General features: G+C 37.8%; 1 protein-coding gene and 1 long non-coding RNA gene across 19 annotated transcripts in view; one reads left to right on the forward strand and one right to left on the reverse strand.

Moving 5' to 3' along the window:
- The window catches only part of ROBO2 (roundabout guidance receptor 2), a 1076913-nt gene that overhangs the window by 721031 nt on the left and 337582 nt on the right, over positions 1–18300 (reverse strand). The gene's annotated exons all lie outside the window — the stretch shown is intronic.
- The window catches only part of LOC130596576 (uncharacterized), a 55756-nt gene that overhangs the window by 12129 nt on the left and 25327 nt on the right, over positions 1–18300 (forward strand). Inside the window, exon 2 of the long non-coding RNA XR_008971556.1 lies at positions 4512–4642. This is a non-coding gene — a long non-coding RNA (uncharacterized LOC130596576). The remainder of the gene's footprint in view (positions 1–4511; positions 4643–18300) is intronic.

The raw sequence follows: 18300 nt of genomic DNA on the forward strand, positions 1-18300 counted from the left end.
GAGTTGTGGTCAATGGCTCAATGTCCAGCTGGAGACCAGCAAGGAGTAGTGTCCCTCAGGGATTGGTGTTGGGACTGGTCTTGCTCAAAATCTTTGTCGGTTACATGGACAGTGGGATTGAGTGCACCCTCAGCAAGTTTGTCAGTGACACCAAGCTGTGTGGTTCAGTTGATACCCTGGAGGGAAGGAATGCCATCCAGAGGGACCTTGACACACTTGTGAGGTGGGCTGATGACAACCTTATGAAGTTTAACCACGCCAAGTGCAAGGTCCTACACCTGGGTTGGAGCAATCCCAGGCACAGCTACAGGTTGGGCAGAGAAGAGATTCAGAGCAGCCCTGCTGAGAAGGACTTGGGGGTGTTGGTCGATGAGAAAATGAACATGAGCCAGCTTCAGTGTGCGCTCGCAGCCCAGAAAGCCAACCACACCCTGGGCTGCATCAAACGGAGCGTGACCAGCAGGTCGAAGGAGGTGATCCTGCCCCTCTACTCTGCTCTCGTGAGACCTCACCTGGAGTATTGTGTGCATTTCTGGTGTCCTCAACATAAAAAGGACATGGAACTGTTGGAACAAGTCCAAAGGAGGGCCACGAGGATGATCAGGAAACTGGAGCACCTCCCATATGAAGACAAGCTGAGGAAGTTGGGGAAGTTGGGGCTGCTCAGCCTGGAGAAGAGAAGGCTGCATGGAGACCTCATAGCAGCCTTCCAGTATCTGAAGGGGGCCTATAGGGATGCTGGAGAGGGACTCTTCATTAGAGACTGTAGTGACAGGACAAGGGGTAATGGGTTAAAACTTAAACAGGGGAAGTTTAGATTGGATATAAGGAGGAAATTCTTTTCTGTTAGGGTGGTGAGGCACTGGAATGGGTTGCCCAGGAAGGTTGTGAATGCTCCATCCCTGGCAGTGTTCAAGGTGGGGTTGGACGAGGCCTTGGGTGATATGGTTTAGCGTAAGATGTCCCTGCCCATGGCAGGGGGTTGGAACTAGATGATCTTAAGGTCCTTTCCAACCCTAACTAGTCTATGATTCTATGATTAGTGCTCAAGTTAGAGACATATTACAATCAGTAATAGACAACAAAGGAAGCTCCCCCGAGGAAACAACCATGGTAATGATCGACAGTAAAGGACTGCTTTTTTTTTCTCTACAAACCATTCAGACAAAAGCAGGGATATGCCACAAAAAAACATGTGGCATATCAAACTTTTGACAAGAGAAAACAAAGAGAATGAGGAGCAGAAGAGGGACACTAGCCACATGGCAAGGGAGAAGGAGATGCACTATGGAGTGCAATGAAGTCCAAAGTCCTGCATTCAGGAATGAAGTGTAGATAGAAAGGAGTGAAGAGAGCTTGGGGAAGGAAATCAGGGATCAGGCACCTGGAGAAGGGCAGGCAAACAGCAGCTTTCCAGGATCACTTTCTATGGTGCACATAATTTATTAAGACTGTGTAGAACAAACACCCCTACCCTAACTATTCAAAGTCTCTCCATGCTTCCGTATGTCTTGTGCTGGTACCTGTTGGTTTGTCATACCATTCCTCACATTTTGCAACTCCAGCCCATCTGGCATGATTCAAGGCCACAATGTTTTCAAGTTATGCAAAATAGTCCTAATTCAATTTGGCAAAATGACAGCTTTAGCATTTAGGCCCAGTTCTGCTAGGCAGCTCTACTTGCAGGCCATCTTTGAACTTGGATACCAAAAATTCACTTTATCAGAGCTGTCCAGTGTTACCTTAGTACTATGAGGATTTTGAATGACTACAGCAGGGGTTACTGCTGCCTTGATATCAGTTTGGCTCAGTGTCTGAAGTATCCATACCTCCTGCACTGGGAAATACAAAGGAGGTGTCCCATACTATGGAATGGAATAATTTTCCTCTAGCTTGTGGTGGTCACTTTAAAAGTAAGTTCTGCTGTTGTTACAGTGTATAAAGGGTCAAATAAAAGAATTTGATAAGGTTTTTTTCCCTTTTTTAATACAAACAGAAAACACTTTCTTACATATACTTAGGTTGCTGTGGTTTTTGTGTTTTTAATGAAAACACTTATATTTGGAAACAATAAAACACTCAAGTTTATATAATTTATTTCCTGACTTTTTTTTTTTTTTTAATTCTTTTCAAAATCTTTATTCCTAAATTATTTTTTCTTTTTAGCTTTTTAGCTTATTTTTAACTGGATAATACCCTTTTCAGTTTTCTCTTGAATTCTCTTTTACAGCTTAAACTTTTTAAATAACAGAATAAAGAAATCATTGGAGGTTTAGTGAAGTGAAACACTTCACTCAATACAGTTTTGACTTTTCATAATCAGTGCTTTTCTTCTGTTTGTAAACAGTTTTATTTGATTATTTCTTTGTTTATTCATTACCTAGTCTTGATCAATTAAATTGCATGGCTGCTAGTGTCTGACTGCATCTCTAGAATTTAATTAGAAAAACAAAAATCAACTGGAAACAAAGGCAGTATGAGAGTTTGCCATTGCAAGTGTATCTGAAGTCCGTAATTGAAAAGTTTTAATCTCTTTTCCATTAACATATGTAATCTCTTTTCCATTAAAAAAAGATGTAGGAAAGCTGCATTTACTTGTAAACAAATTGTCCTGTGCGCACAGTATGCCAATATGGGTATAGTTCTGCTGCATCTCCAATCTCATAAACAATATAAGATGTTGTACACATTAGCAAAAAGTTAAAGTACACTGAAGTCTAAAACTCAGAAGTAAAGCATGGGTTTGCTGTATTTCTGTAAATTTGGAAAGAATGGTTTTGAAACTCATATTGGGGAGAATATTGCATGAAGTCACACATCACATTCATAACATCCCTACAGGTGTACTATATCATGTATGTAAATGGATATACTTCAATAACATATTTCACACTGGTAGAACCCATTTCCTTTTGCACCTTATCTTGTTCAAAGTAAACAAACACCCTAACACTCTTGTGCATATGTACTATGATATTAAAAATTAAGTTAATTAGCACCTGGAAAATTATGAAATCCCACCCTAGAACAATGGCACAGCTGCACTTCATTCTTTAAGAGGGACAGCACTGGCTTTCCTGCGATCCAAGTGTTAGTGGTTGATGAAGCAAGAGGAAGGATAATGATTGCCATCAGACTGCTTGGCTGAACAGTGAAAGGCATTATTAAAGGCATCAGACTTTTTTGTTAGGGTAGGAGCATGAAAGCATTTTGAACCATATATCACCTGAAAGGAAAAGACAAGGCCAATAGGAGTGTTTTCCCTTGCTCCTCCAGTACTGTTCACATAAGCTACATATCAGAAAGAATAAATTGGTAAGTGACCCTGGCAGAACAGATTTTATAAGAAAAAAGAACAAAGGGCAAAACATTAAATTCACTGTCAGATCTTTCAGGAAATGAAAAGGCAGATTCAAATTCTGAAGTCTCTTTCCCAGGGAACAAATTGATCTGACCACATAAGCTTCACCAGTCAATCCATATTCTCAACACAAAAAATATTTACTGAATTGAGCACGCTGAGTTACTAGAGCGTTGTATTTACTTATTTCTGGAGGTGAGTTGAGCTTGGCACAAGTTACAATCCCACTGACATACATAAAGATCCAAGGCACAAAGGCTTAATTATGATTCCTATGAAAATCGCAGGTGATGTGAGCCAACAGGGAGTGCCCAGAGTTCTGTTAAGTGAAGGCTAACAGTCCCCTGAGTCATATACAACCCATCATAATAGTATGGATGATCTGTGAAAAAAAGAGTTACTTTAAGAAAAGTTATGTGAAGATTATCTGTTCCTCCTAATCAGGAATGTATACTCGGCTGGGTTTGTCTACTGGACTTGCTGATCTCTGCATACATATTGATCAGTCTGGGTGTAGGTAAGCAAGATTTGCCTTCCCTCTCTATGCAGGGGATATGATTGGGGCCCTACCCTTCCTTCAGATTTGAATAATATGAGGTAATTTTGCATTAAACTAAATACCAAAATAGCCAGAGGTCATTAGTGTCTGATGAAGACTGGTATCAAAAGAACATTGGCCAAAATGGTAACTAGAAATCTAATAGCAAAACCCCTCTGAAGTATCTGAATGGTTCTCCACTAATCGAGCTCCACAACTTCAGGAATGATCTACTGGCCACAAAAATGCTAAGTATGTATGTGTTTCTGGGATGCCCCATAAAGTACTAATCTCTTTCAAAAGAGGCTTAATTGTCTGAGACAGAATCTGGGTATACAGCATAAGAGAAATCAATGTCTCCATGCATGGGAAGGCAGACAAGTCCAGGGTCCCAAAGCTCAAAGCAGTAAAGTGTTGAGCACGCATTTCTCCACCTGTGATACCGTAGGTGATTGCAACATACAGCAGTTTCTTTTAACCACTATTTCTGGATGTTGCATTTAAGTGACCTAATCCCATTACCACATTTTTTACTCATTTCCATTGAAATATAAAATTTCAGTCTTAAAATAAAACTGATTTTTGTATTGCAACTTTTTGCTTTTTACTTAGAACGTTTGAAAATCTTTCCCCTGCTAGTTAAAAGATATTCACCATAAACCTTGGCTGCCTGCTCCTGCACAAAGAGATAATGCAGAACTTTAACATGAAGAAGCTGGTCAGTTGGAGACCAACTATTCCAGGTACTCTGTCAGCATTGTAACTGGTTAAGAAACAGTTTTGTGGAAAACATTCAATTTGTATGCTCAGCATGTGAATATTAATTTATATTCTGAATGGACAGTCTGGGTGCATTTCATTATTTCCTAGGCTAAATATTTATTGTGCTTAATTTGGCTAAATTTGGAAAATTCAGTTTCTATTTATCAGCTTTTGAAAACAATCTGTGATCATAAATACACTGCAAATTTAACAAGACAAAACCTCAGTTCTGTGTCTGTAAGATGGCACTAAGGTGCACTATTCCTCATTAAAAAAAATTTAAACAGAGATAATATGCTCCAAAGACAGGTATTGGAAAAATGGAGAGGTATTTAAATGTACTGGTGTCTCCATTGTCAGATGCTGTGGTAATGAGGAACATATCAGTACCCAGCGTAAAAAAAAACCAAACCCTCAACAGCTACATATTAATGCTGTTCAAAGGCAGTAATGCAAAACTGTATCTCATGTTTCATAACTCATTTAGGATTGGTCCTCAGAAATCCTGTATCATAGACATAGTAATAAAATTATATAGGACTCATTTCTGTTTCTTTTTTAAAGACTGGGGATATAGATCTACTTTCCAACAGTTAACACTTTATTATCTCATCTATTACTTGTCCCTTAGTTTCTTGCTCTTAATTCTTCAACTTGTTTTGCCATAAGGAATAGATAGGAAATAGCATATGGAAACATTATTTGCATCACAAAAATTTAGTAGTAGTGAAATAAAATCTAAAACTAATTAAAATGTTGCTTCTGATGATAAGACATTTTATTTTGGTAATTTCTTTTAGACTGTTACAGAAGGATTAGAAACAGTGGAAGCAACAGTGGTTCAATTAACTACAATGAGATTGCAAAGAACGCTAGATATTTCATTTGGGATTTAAGTCTTCTATGTGCACCTGAGAAGCTGACCAATATGAAGGCCTTTCATGAAAATTACTGTATGTCTCAAAGTTCTAAATTATTCATATGAAGAAATGAAATGATCAACAAAACCACTGGATAATTAATGAAGTTGTCATCTTGACAAGACTAATAATAAGCTTCTTCTCAATAAATCATCAGTGATTCCCATGCTATAATCACAAAAGCAATTCTACTCTATGTTTACCAGCTAGTGGAATAGAAATATCAAAACTTAAAAGCAGTTGGTTGAGTTTTGCCAATAGTTCAATGATTTTACATGATTACACATAATTGGTTACTAACTCAGTACATAGTTGCTATGGATGTGAACTTACAAGACAAACTGTCATGGTTCAATTTCGATGGAAAATATTTCTTCCTGATAATATTTTTTTAGGAAAAATACTAAGAATAAGAAGCAGCAGCACTAGTAAGATGCTTATATCTGCTAAATCCAGTACCACAGTAATGGGTGAAATTATCAGTGGACTATTTATTCTTTAATTAAACTCTTTGTTGGTTTAATCATACAGTATCACAATAATAATGCTGCACTGGATAGATAAAGACAAAGGACGTTAGAACAAGGCTATAAGAAGTCAGATGATACAACACAGACACGTCAGATCTCATCTATATCACTCCATTCTATGCTGTTCTTCTTCACTTCCTTGGTAAACTGCTCTTTATTCACGTTCAACCAACATTAGGAGTTTCCCATACATACAGGGAGGAGTATATATTTCTCAATCACATACTTTTTTACTGGTCCTGCAGGGTAATAACCATGCCAGCATCACTGCCTTCCCCCTTCTGTGACTCCAGACCGCCTGGCTGAGGCTGCTGAAGCACCTCATTCCCACAGGAGCAGGAGGCAGTCTGAGTCCTGAAAAGCCGAGCTTTGGGGTTGGCAGCGGTCTGTTGGGCTCAGCATGCCCTTGCTGCTTTGACTATTTCGTAGCCACACTGTGCCTCTTGGGAAATTCAAACAGAGCCGAAGCTCAGAGAAGCTCTGACATTGGAGGACAAAGCAACGTCCAACTTCAGGTGCACAGAGTTGACTCACTCTTGCCAATAGCCACACATCACCGTGGATTAGGATTTCAGTGGAGTGACAACACTGAAACAATGCAGTGGGGGATCAAGCTCTGTGCCTTTAAACAATAAAGGAAAATAATTAAGAAATGGTCCCAATATTCTGTTAGTTGACTGTTGGGTACACACTTTCACCCAAAATCTGAAAACCATAAACCCTCTAGGCTTTCTATTCTGGTATTTCCATTTCGGTAATGGAGACATTGCTACAGATAGAAAGAGGTTTGGAGATGAGAAACAGCATATTCCAAATATTTCCCAAGAAAAACCCTAGAACTTTGCAACCTTTTCTTTAAAGATAGCTCATTAAAAATGCAGCTTTATGTGTTTTTCCTTGACAAAAGTCATGCCAAAATTTTAACTCCTTACACTAAACCACCTAAGATAAAGTCAGAACTGCAGAACCTATACTATCACTACAGGCACTCCAGATACTCTCTGTGCTCTCAGGAACATCTGCTACTTTCTTCTGGGTAAAAATATGCTGTTTGTAACTTGTCTTCTGTCTACCCAGAGGCAGTGATGGTTTTCCATTCCTTTTTAACTCTTACATGGCACATTTCATCCCTTTTCTAGTCCATACCAATAGCTGTACCATAGCACACTCACTGTGTGAGCAGTTGCAGACCCCCTTGATCTAAGCATGGTTTATTGATGCTTCGTCAAGCAGAATATGAGGTAGACTTTGTCAAGATTTACACAGAAAATTCATTGCTTATTGCAAGGGAAGTCCCCAACCCTACCTGGGTGCTCTTGGAGGCTGAAGGAAAAACAGGTTCCAACCAAGAGTGGCTCTAACTGGGGAGAAGAGTGACAGGAAGGCTGCTGCATACACATAGCAAGATCTGTGCACCAAGTCCCTCACAATGCTTTAGAAATTGGAGTGGGAGCACAGATGCATTTAGCTTCCTGCCTGGAAAGTTGCCATGTACAGATTAACAGCTATGATCCCACCATACCACAAAGAAGTAATGCAGGGAAATTTTGTCGCTGCTTTATGGAGAGGATCCCATTCCTCAGATTATTGGCTCAGTTTCTGTTCTTGTGACTGGATCCTAGTGTTGGGCTTTGAAATGAGCCTATTATCAGATTCTAAAGCAGAATAATTTTATTTTTGTAAGTGTACAATAAAAATGCTGATGGGTACGTGCAGGCACGATGCTTATTCTTCTGAAACCTAAATATGCAAATACACTCTAATGCATTTTAGATAAAAGAGTCTTAAGAGTATCATTGTGTTGGTCATTCTCTGGGGTATCAGGCCATCTAGTTGCAAGTGTGAAACAGTAAAAGCACCTCTTGCTTGGACGTTTCTTTAAGTTTATTTGTGAAACCATATTCCAAGCATGCACGTTAAGTGTGCTAACTTGGCGTTATGCTGGCAAAGCTGATTCCATATCATTTAGATCCCAGATTTCACAACATCTTACGCTCCGCTCTTATGAAAAGCCAAAGGCAGTGTTTTCTTCAAGTGAGAAGGAATGATATGCTAGGAGACAAGATGGTGAAGAATGCATAGCTGCCTGATTTTCTTTTTCGGAGGTATACTGCAATTTGGGTGGAGGTTGTTTTTTTATGAAGTGCAGAGGGGTAACAAACCCAACCACTTCAAGCCTTCTTTCTTTTTTGTATAAAATAATAGTTTCCTGATTGCCATGAGACAGCACACTAAAGTGTGAAAATACTGCAGCAGCTGTGGTGGCAACACATGTAATTTCTGTGCATACGCTGAGATTTTTCTCATGAGACTCTTAAACATATGCAGTGAAGCATTCAATACACACAGTTAATATCTAACAGTAATTCCTGCTTGTGTTTGTGTACTACACTGGCAATGTCTGGAATAACTGCCAGATTTTACAAATAAAAGTTAGGTATGAAAACATCCTGCTAGGATTGCTGTATCCAAACCAAAACAGAGGGTCTGATTTTGGTTTTATAGTCATTGTTTGGCATTCCTTATGGAGGAAGTAATTAATACAACCAGGCAGGAGGAGGACTGTCTCATGGGATACACAATCCTTTTGTAACTTGATTCAATTATTTTTTGCTAGCTATAATTCTCCAGTAAATGCTCCACCTTCTCTTCCTTGTGTTTCTATCAACTAAAAAAAGGACAAAAGATTGAAATAGAATGACAATGGTATTGTCAATATGACTGTTAACTTTATATTGAAAATTTAACCTGCTATGCGTTAAGTCAATTCCTGCTGGAAAAGGGCAGCTGACAGTAGACATTATTCAACACTATTGCATTTGTATGTTCTTTCACTGGAACACGTGATATTGAGATGGATTATTAAAACCTTATAAATGCTAGATCTCTCCCTAGACTCAAACTCTGCTTTTGTTCTTCAGCTTTCACAGCATTTTAGAACAAAACCAAACCAGTTGTGGCAGAAAGAAATAAAGCTAAACCATGTGCTAGCACTACCCTCTCTTAAACAGGTGAAAAAGAAGATGCTGGGTAACTATGTGGCTCACATGCAGCTCAAGACAGGGCACACTTCGACTCTCAAGGACTAACCATATCCCTGAACTCAGGTTTTGGCTCTAGCACCACAGCTTTTTATCGCTTTTTAGAAATCTAACAGCAACCCCTATGCTCTGCCAAACCAATTTCTGATAAAAAAAATCTGATTTAGCGTTTAAGATGAAAAATCTCTAATCAAAACTCTATCCCTTACATTTATTTTTCTGATTCTACTCAGAGATTTTGCTGTTTACAGCCGTATTTCACTCCTGTAACTTAGCTGGTCCCACCACATTCAGAGTTAAACCTGAGCCTGTAACCTACTTAACTTCAGCTGATTTTAAAACAGAAAAGTATCACTAGCTTTAGTTTATAAATGTCACCATATATTTCAATCTATTTTGCAGATAAGATTAAATCCATTTCATTGCCTTAAATAATTCAATAGTATTCTTCTTTTGGTGGTTTTAAGAGAATAAAAAACTAGTATTCAAATGGCAGTTATGAAAACCACCTCTAAAATATTTCTCCTGTACCAAAAAGCAGGCTCATAACTGCTTGTCCTGGGTTCAGCAGTAGCAGGCATTTTTCTCCTTCTTGGTAGCTGGTGCAGTGCAGTGTTTTGACTTTCAGCTCGGGAACAGAGCTGATAACAATGATGTTTTGGTTTGGCCAAGGACTTTGTGAGCCTCATGCTCTGCCAGGGAGGAGGGGAAGCCGGGAGGAAGCAGAGACAGGACACCTGACCCAAACTGACCAAAGAGGTATTCCATACCACAGCACGTCATGCCCAAGAGGTAACTGGGAGTTGGCCGGAAGGGCTGGGAGACTGCAGGGTTGAAGTAGGTATGGGTCGGTGCTTGGTCGGGCTTGGGGAGCAAGTTATCGGTCAGCTGGTGGTGAGGTGATGTATTCTCTTCCCTTGTTATTTCCTTTATCATTGTTATTATTGGTGTTAGCAGCAGTGATTTGTGTTATACCTTAGTTACTAAACTGTTCTTATCTCAACCCGTGGGAATTGTATTCTTTTCGATTCTCCTCTCCGTCCCTCTGGGAGTAGGGGGAGGGAAAAGAAAGGGGGGAGTGAGTGAACGAGTTACCTGACTGGGTTTAAACCACGACACTGCTAAATCTGAAAAAATAATAAATGTACCATAATGGGACTGAACTGTTATTTTCCTGATGTAAATTTATAAAAAATCCCATGTAATATAAATGCTTATCATGCTGAATTTGTGCCAGTCCATTCAAACCATAAAGATACAGACATCTTGATCACACTTCTAATACACTCTATAGATATAGATATATCATATGACTGAAAAATAGAGATTTGGATACTAAACAACCAAGTGTGAGAGGCTCATGATCCAGAAAACAGTAGTAGTTTTAATAAGCTGCTTTAATATTTGACATTAATCTTACAACTGGGCCCTCACAACAGAATCCCATGCATCTGTTTTGAGAGCCACCAAGATCAGGAAGGCTCTGAGTAAAGTGGTGTGCAAGGGTGTTCATTGCTGAGTGGTTCAGGCTGTAAGACTTAAAAAAAAAAAATCACAGTGAATACCATTATTATAGCCACAGTTATTTAATAAAAAATAGAGTTTTATTATATACCTTGTTTGTCAACCATCTGTGAATTGATGTGGGCTACTGAAAACAGAGAGGGAAGAGAGCTGCCTGTGAAAGCCCATTTTAAAAAGCCATAAAAATAATGGGAAAAATTTTGGTTCTGTCTGATTTTTAGAGCTTGAAAAGCCCCCGTGGTTTCAGAGGAGCTCCACCAATTTTCATCTGCTACTCATTGATTCCTTAGTATATACAAAACTTTCAGTATATACAAAACTTTTCATACAAAACTTGCTGCAACAGATGAAACAGTTTTTAAAAGTCACTGCATAATCCAAAGCAAAGACATCTTGCTGAAATTACTGAAAATGAAATTACTTCTTTACCTTAAATCTGATTATCTTTAAAAATATAAATGCTATTATTAAACCTTACAATAAGGTTGGATTACTATAACCATACATGTGCTTAGAAGGATGTTTTCATCTTTTTAATTATTTGTAGGTGAGTCATAATTAGTAAAGGACACTCACTAAAGCTTTGAATTTTATCCATGTGTTTTTGGGGGTTTAGTGGGCAGCTACAGAGTAAGATAATATTCTTTCTTGGCACTTCAGTCTTGGAAAAAAACTAAAACATTTCAACATAAGGAAGCCAAAATAAACAGCACAACCAGAACTGACAGTGGTTTTGTAATCATTCTGTGTATTTTATTGGCACGCTGCATTTCTGAAGGGTTTGTGAGGAATGCAACTCAATGACAAATGGAGCTCTGCCTATGAAAAATCAATTATTTTTACTGGATTTTTAAAAGGCATTTCAGGATGGTACCATTACACATCAATTATGAGACTTGAAACGCACCGGAGCACAGCATTTCCCATTTAGCAAACCAAGAATCTATCCTACAGACTGTAGAAAAGTATTTCACTGCATATGAAACTACAGTTTTCAGCTGGGAGAAAAAGGATCATTGATCTGATTCACAGCCGTCTCCTCGGAATGGTTCCATCCTTCCTGAAAGGTTCTTCCTCAAGCCTGCACATCTAGAGCTCACAAAAGCTCCCAAATCAGGGTCATAATTCTGCATACACTTGCATAAGTGCTAATTTTCCTGTCAGCAACCTTACTGAAATAATTGATTATTCACAGACAGATTTTTCACTGACATATATTCGACATGACCCACGTAAGTTTTTGCAGGAACAAGATCAAGGTGTAAATAGTTTGCAGAGAGATACATTTCCTTTTTGACAGAGATTTTAAGATTAAGGATAAGCTGAGTCAAAGTAAAAATAGGAGAGGGCTAATGAAGGTCAAGCTCTGAAAAACCCAGCCTGAAGTATATATAGGAATTGAAATAAGATGTCATAGACAGTATTTGATTGTCAATTAAGAATTAGCATTCAGATTCTGCAATTTACTGTCTCCAACTCCTAGATACTGCTGCAATAAATCTTGCAAATATGTAAATGTGGCCTTATTTTCTTCATAGGTATTGCACCCTTGGAGCTCACATTTTCAAGTTCACTATAATCACTAAGAGTAGGTATTTACTGAAAGACCAGATTTTCACATTGCCACAAGCCCTTAGAGGTTTCAGGAAAAATACCAGGTTTTGCAAGACTCATGACAGAACCATTGGAACCTGGCTTGTGAAGGAAGCTAGCAGAACAAAGTCCAATCCCCTGTTCTTTCAGGTGTCCATATCATAAAATCTCTTAAAAAAGGATTAATCTCCACCTTAAAACTAATTAACATTTTGCTCCTGTGGCTCCCAGGGGGAGACTCTATATTCCAGCATCTCATGACTCTGCCACTTAAACACTTCATTTTCAGCATGCACTTATCTGGAGCCATTTTATACCTAAGTACTTCCATAGTGATATTTTACCTTAGCTCTCTTCCCATTTTGTTTTTCCTGTTGTAACAGTCAGAGAGCAATACTAAATCCTCTTTTTTTTTTTTTTTTCTTCTATTTTATCTAAGACAATATCCTTAATTTTCCCCTCTTATAATTTTTGCTATCCCTAGGCACTCTAATAGCTTTAGTCTGCATCTCTCCTACTGGGTGAAGAGGACTGTACATTGTGTTCCAGTAAGAGCCCACCAGTGTCCTGTACAATGGAAGAAATATCTGTCTTTACTACTATGATACCTAGTCACATCCTCGGGTCACATTTCCATTCTCTACAGGGCTACATCACATTTGTAGCTCAAATATCCTGATGTTTCTCAGAGCAACCAGAGACATCTCTTCCTCAGATATTTTTCATCACAGATCATGCAGGTCTTTCCATGTAATAACTTTGTCAATAGCAAATTTTGACAGTACATTTTTATATTTAACACTGGAAATATTAAAATAGTAAATAATGCTGATCCTAATTCCTGAAGAACCCCACTAATGAATGTATGACTCTTCTAATTTACCCATTAATATTTGCAGTTTCTAACTGCTTTATGAGTGCTCTACTAAATCCCTCTCTTCTCAAGCTTCACTAATTATATCAAATGCTTTAGTGAATCCAAATAAAGGATGCAAGCGTGCAATAGAACTCCATTTTAAAAATCATTATGTACAATACATCCACACAATTTTTCTCATCTCTTCCCCTTACTGTTTTGGATTTCATACTTTGTAATCTACATTTGTTCCAGAACCTTTAGTACATTGAGGTGCAACCAGCAGGCCTGTTTACTTTCACATCTCTCCTATTAAGGTCTTGGTTCTTCATGGTTCATCTGCTCACAGAAGTTAATTTCCTTAATTTTTCAAAGTGTGTCTCTCTGAAAATATTTATCCTTCCATTTGACTTTGGCTAAATGAATTAATGACTGCTCAATTAGATAGTACTGTGGCAAGCCACTGAAAATAAACTATATTCAAAATAAAACCTACAGAACTGTTTGACAGTTTAGTGAAGAAATCTCTTGGCTGCCTCTTGCAAGCATAACTTGGTTACCATTACTTTTAATAGTAGCAGGATACAATATAATCCAGGGAAGTCAAGATACTGCAGTGACATACTGGAATGAAACAGTTCCTAATATTTATCTTACTAATAACACTACAAATGATTTATGTCTGTATTCAGATCTATCCTGTGAGAAACACAAAAACCTTTGTCCCACTATGTTTCCCCAAAGCAATCTTGATGTTATAGAGATTCCCTCTCATTCATCCTTCCAACTACTCCACAATCAGTAATAATGTTACCATTATATTTCTTCATTTTTGTCATCGTTAACAGCACACCAATGCCATATCTTTATTTTCCCTAAAGATGTCACTACCACACAACATGACTGGGACAAATCTGACTTTTTCTGGCATTCAGACCTGAACGGGTCACTTACAAACACAACTCAGATACACAACAACCCTTAGCTGCTTTTTACCAAAAAAAAAAAAAGAAAAAAGAAAAGGAGAAAGTTGCCCTCTAAGCAGCAGAATTAATGAAGCTCTGTTACTTAAAAGATTTTTGTCTTTTACTTTGCTCCCCTTTCTTTACTGCCTGAGGACCAGACACCAACTAAAAAAGTACTGAACCCAGAAGGGCACAAATAAACGAGCAAGACAACCTGCAATCCCCAGTACATCCCATTTACACTCAGAGCATGGACATAACAGTCCTTGAACACAAAGTCGACCTCACGCTTCTGATCCCATCTGAAATCCTTCATTCTAAGCTCAAGTTTTGTCCTTTTGTTTTTCAGGCTTTGATCAGAACATATTTCTGGTACGATTTTCTGATTCAGTTTTCCAGAGGAAATAGGCAGAGCACTTTAGCTGTTTTATTTATCCAGCTACTGATCTAGTAGATTTAGCACTTTCTTTTAATTTTATCTCTTACACTCATTTTCTCTTCTTGCACCCTAAACTAGATGCAGAGATGATGCAGTCACTGCTGAATTTCTCCTCTTATTCCTTAAATTAAAGCTGTTCTTATCAACATCACAGAATTTTGGCAGCAATGCTAAATCTTTAGACATCCATCAGAAATTATCAGTTTAATCAGAGATTAAGAGAACTATCTTGTAAGAGAATATCGTGCCATTGGGATTTACATGCAAGAATTAATTATATTACAAATTGCATTAAATGACATTGGGAGTCCTAAACTTTGTATGTCTACATTGAAAAAAAAAAAAGTAACACAAAAAGATTATGTTCTTAAAAACTTTCATGTGAATAAGAAGAAATAGCAAGCTCAGAAATATGTTAGAAGTATGTCTTCAGAAGAAAACATATTAAAAGTGACTCTCTCTGAAAGTTACTTTCTGAATGACCTCTGGAACACATCTGCTACCTAAAGCAGAGTTAAGTAAATGTCATCTAGAAAATGGAACCATTACAGAGAGACATTATACACACAGTGAGACAGATGCATACTAGTTGCTAATACTACACCCCTATTTATAGCTTCAGAGGTGAGAAGATTTCCCGTGCAGAGTAAATGTGCCTCATCTTTGCTGAGCGCAGCAAGGACCTCTCCTTTGCTCTATGGACATGGAAATAGCTTCCATAAATACAGCCTCATTGTTTGCACCAGCTTTTCCCCAACCTTTTCTGGAGTTCCGTAGCTGTGCTAATATGGGTGGCAGAAAGGGGTTCTACTACACATCTTTTGAGGAAGAAAAAGTAAACTGCTTAAGGGCTGTCTCATATAAAGATGCTTAAATTTCTAGGCCCCAGGGTTTGTGCAAGGAGTGCAAAGTGATACGCTATACTGTGCAGCTAATTTGACCTTAATTTAATCTGCTGTGGAAGAGGAATATGTACCAACTCCCAAAGTATGTTAACATATTGGAAGACACAGAGAAATATGAGTACTAAATATTCCTTATAATTGTTCGAAACACAAAAAGCAGTCTGGAAAAAATGGAAAGGAAATCTGTAATTTGTTGCTGAAACCTGTCTGTTTGGTATATTTTGAAAATGAACAGTGGCTCCATAGACCACAGTGATCCCAGGAGAGAAAACCATAGTCAGGGATAAGTAACTGTATACATGAAGAGATTTGTTTCTCGTTTGGACTTGCCATCATATGCTCTCTATACACTGTGGTATTTGGAGTTGGTATGAAGATCATGTAGCTTGCACGTTTTCAGGCTCTTCCATATGCCAATATATGTTGCAGCATACCTACCACATCCTGATTGTGAATTGTATCTCAGTTCTGACACTCTGAAAGGGAGAGAAAATGTCACATTATATGTAAAGCTGACTGAGGCATCTGTGTTTTAATCTGCAAACCAATTGTCACCAAGTGATTCTTGTTAAATAAGGAAGGCATTTATTCAGCCCTATTCACTGTTCATATATACTGCAAAGTTGCTATAGTAATGGTGCTATGAAGGTTATCCTCGAGTATTCAGGCCATGGTATAAGAGGAAGCCATTTTAAGCTATTGGGTGCAAAGGAACAAAAGCAGAACAGAAAATATCTCAACTGGTGTTTTATTATTGTAAATTAAGATGGAATGTTTTAAAAGGTATCTTTTGGATAGATTTTGCTCTGCTTTCCTGAAAGTAAATTTTAAAATAATACATTTATTACACACTAGTTCTATTCACATACTTAATTAGAATTCCAATTAAACTGTGCTGTGGAAAACGCTGTGGAAAATGCACCCTCTACTGGCTCTTGAAAACGTTATGGAACAGAAATTTGGAACGTTTCTAAATTTTCTTCTCTGAAAATACGCATATTTAACTCTTAAACTCTATTAATTCCTTACCCAGAGAGAAAGCAGAAAATTAATGACTTCACTTATAAAAATATGTTCTCTTGTAAAAGAGTAGTTAAAGGTATTTTGCATGTTAGAATTTCTGAAAGGACACATACCAGAAGAAAGTATTTTAAGAGTAAAAAGTACGCTGTTTTAATGAGGAACAGCATATTGGTGCAAAATAACTAACACGTGTCTTATTATGAATATAGCGCAATGAAAATGATCATGAATACAGATTGATAAGAGAAATGCTTCCTGTATCTGTGGTGGGAAACAAACTTTGCTTTGACACAGTATACCTAAAGATAGGAAGCCAGGATTATATTGTCAAAAAAGAAAGCTAAGTGTGTTTGGAGAATATAAATTTGATTCCTGAAATACAGGTCTGACCTTCCTATGTTCGGTGCCTACTTGATTTCCACCATAGTACATGCCCCTTGCGAAATCCATAAGCAATGTGTTTATGGAAAGACCTGAAGTATTTCCCTTTCCAGCTGTCACCTTGGCTCGGAGGAGACAGGTCTGAACCCTTTGCAATCAAGCAGTGATTCTGCTAAAATGAGGACTCTAACTCTCATGAGAGTTTTCTTTTTCAAGGAGCCCTGAGGCTTTTCCTAGAGCAACTCCTTCTATTTAACAGCTGGTAGCTAAGAAAGGATGCCAAGAGGAATCACTGAGACATAAGTAACCCCTGCTGATATAAACGGCCATACTGACTTATGTCACTCTAAAGAGCTGTCATGTTATGACTGTTCTCTCTTCAATGGGCTCTGCAGCCTAAGATACTGTCTAATGATGTGTTACCACAGAATGATAATGGTCTTCATGGAGCTTCCCTTTAATGCTCCGTGTTACTTTATAATGATAATGGTCTTCTTGGAGATACAGACTATAACTTTGATATCACAACCCCACTGAGGAGGGTATACTCAAGACATTACAACTCTTATCCATGACCTCTGTTAGCAGCCTATTAGTCAGCGGGTAGTCATCAGAAGGCAGAAAGAGCCTACAAATGAAAAAATTAGAGGGCATATGACTTCCAAAATGATGGGGAAGATACAGAAGATGCATATATATCTCTATATCTATATCTCAAAACCTATCTTTCCTCAACTGTGCTTGCTTGTTCTTCCTCAGAAAGTATTTAATGAATCTTAACTTCTTTTGTTGCAGCAGCAACACAATGATAGGTGGGAGATGAGAGCAAATTGATGGGATCCTCACAGAGAACTTAACCTTTTGCTAGCTGGAAAATCATAAAATGAAATAAGAGATCTTCTGTGCTGATTTCTCCCTTGCTCAGAGAGCATTTTGGATGTATGTGGAGCAAGTCTCAAAAGTTCTTAGTACTTTTTGTAAATTCCTAGCCTCAAAAGGCACAAAATAATTGTAATTAGCAGAACGGAACTCTCAGCTATGATAAGATAAATCACAAAGACTCTGAAGTGTGCTTAATTTGACCTGAAGCATGGCCTATCATTATTTTTCAATTTTTTTTATTTTTATTTTTTTTTTAAAGGAAAATCCAGCTCAAGGACACAAACAAATCCCAAAACAGAACAACAGACAACCAAGCTACAAACTATAAAAAAAAAACCACATTCAAGTCAGAACAGTTAACTAAACAAAAGAAGTCTTGCAATTGAGCTTTTCCTAAAATCTAACTTCAACTCTGAGACTGAAATCCACTCAAGTTACCCCTATACCTAAATACTTATCTTCTGATATTTGTAGATGTTTTCCCTCTGATAAAAAAAATGAATTATTATTATAATGCCTGAAAAGATTGTTTCATAGCATTTCTGTCCCAACCACATACAGAAAAAAAATGTACAATATA

The sequence above is a fragment of the Pezoporus wallicus genome, unplaced genomic scaffold (genome assembly GCF_028554395.1).
Source record: "Pezoporus wallicus isolate ANWC-B61680 ecotype Strahan unplaced genomic scaffold, APGP_CSIRO_Pwel_v1 contig_5922, whole genome shotgun sequence".
NCBI lineage: Eukaryota > Metazoa > Chordata > Aves > Psittaciformes > Psittacidae > Pezoporus > Pezoporus wallicus.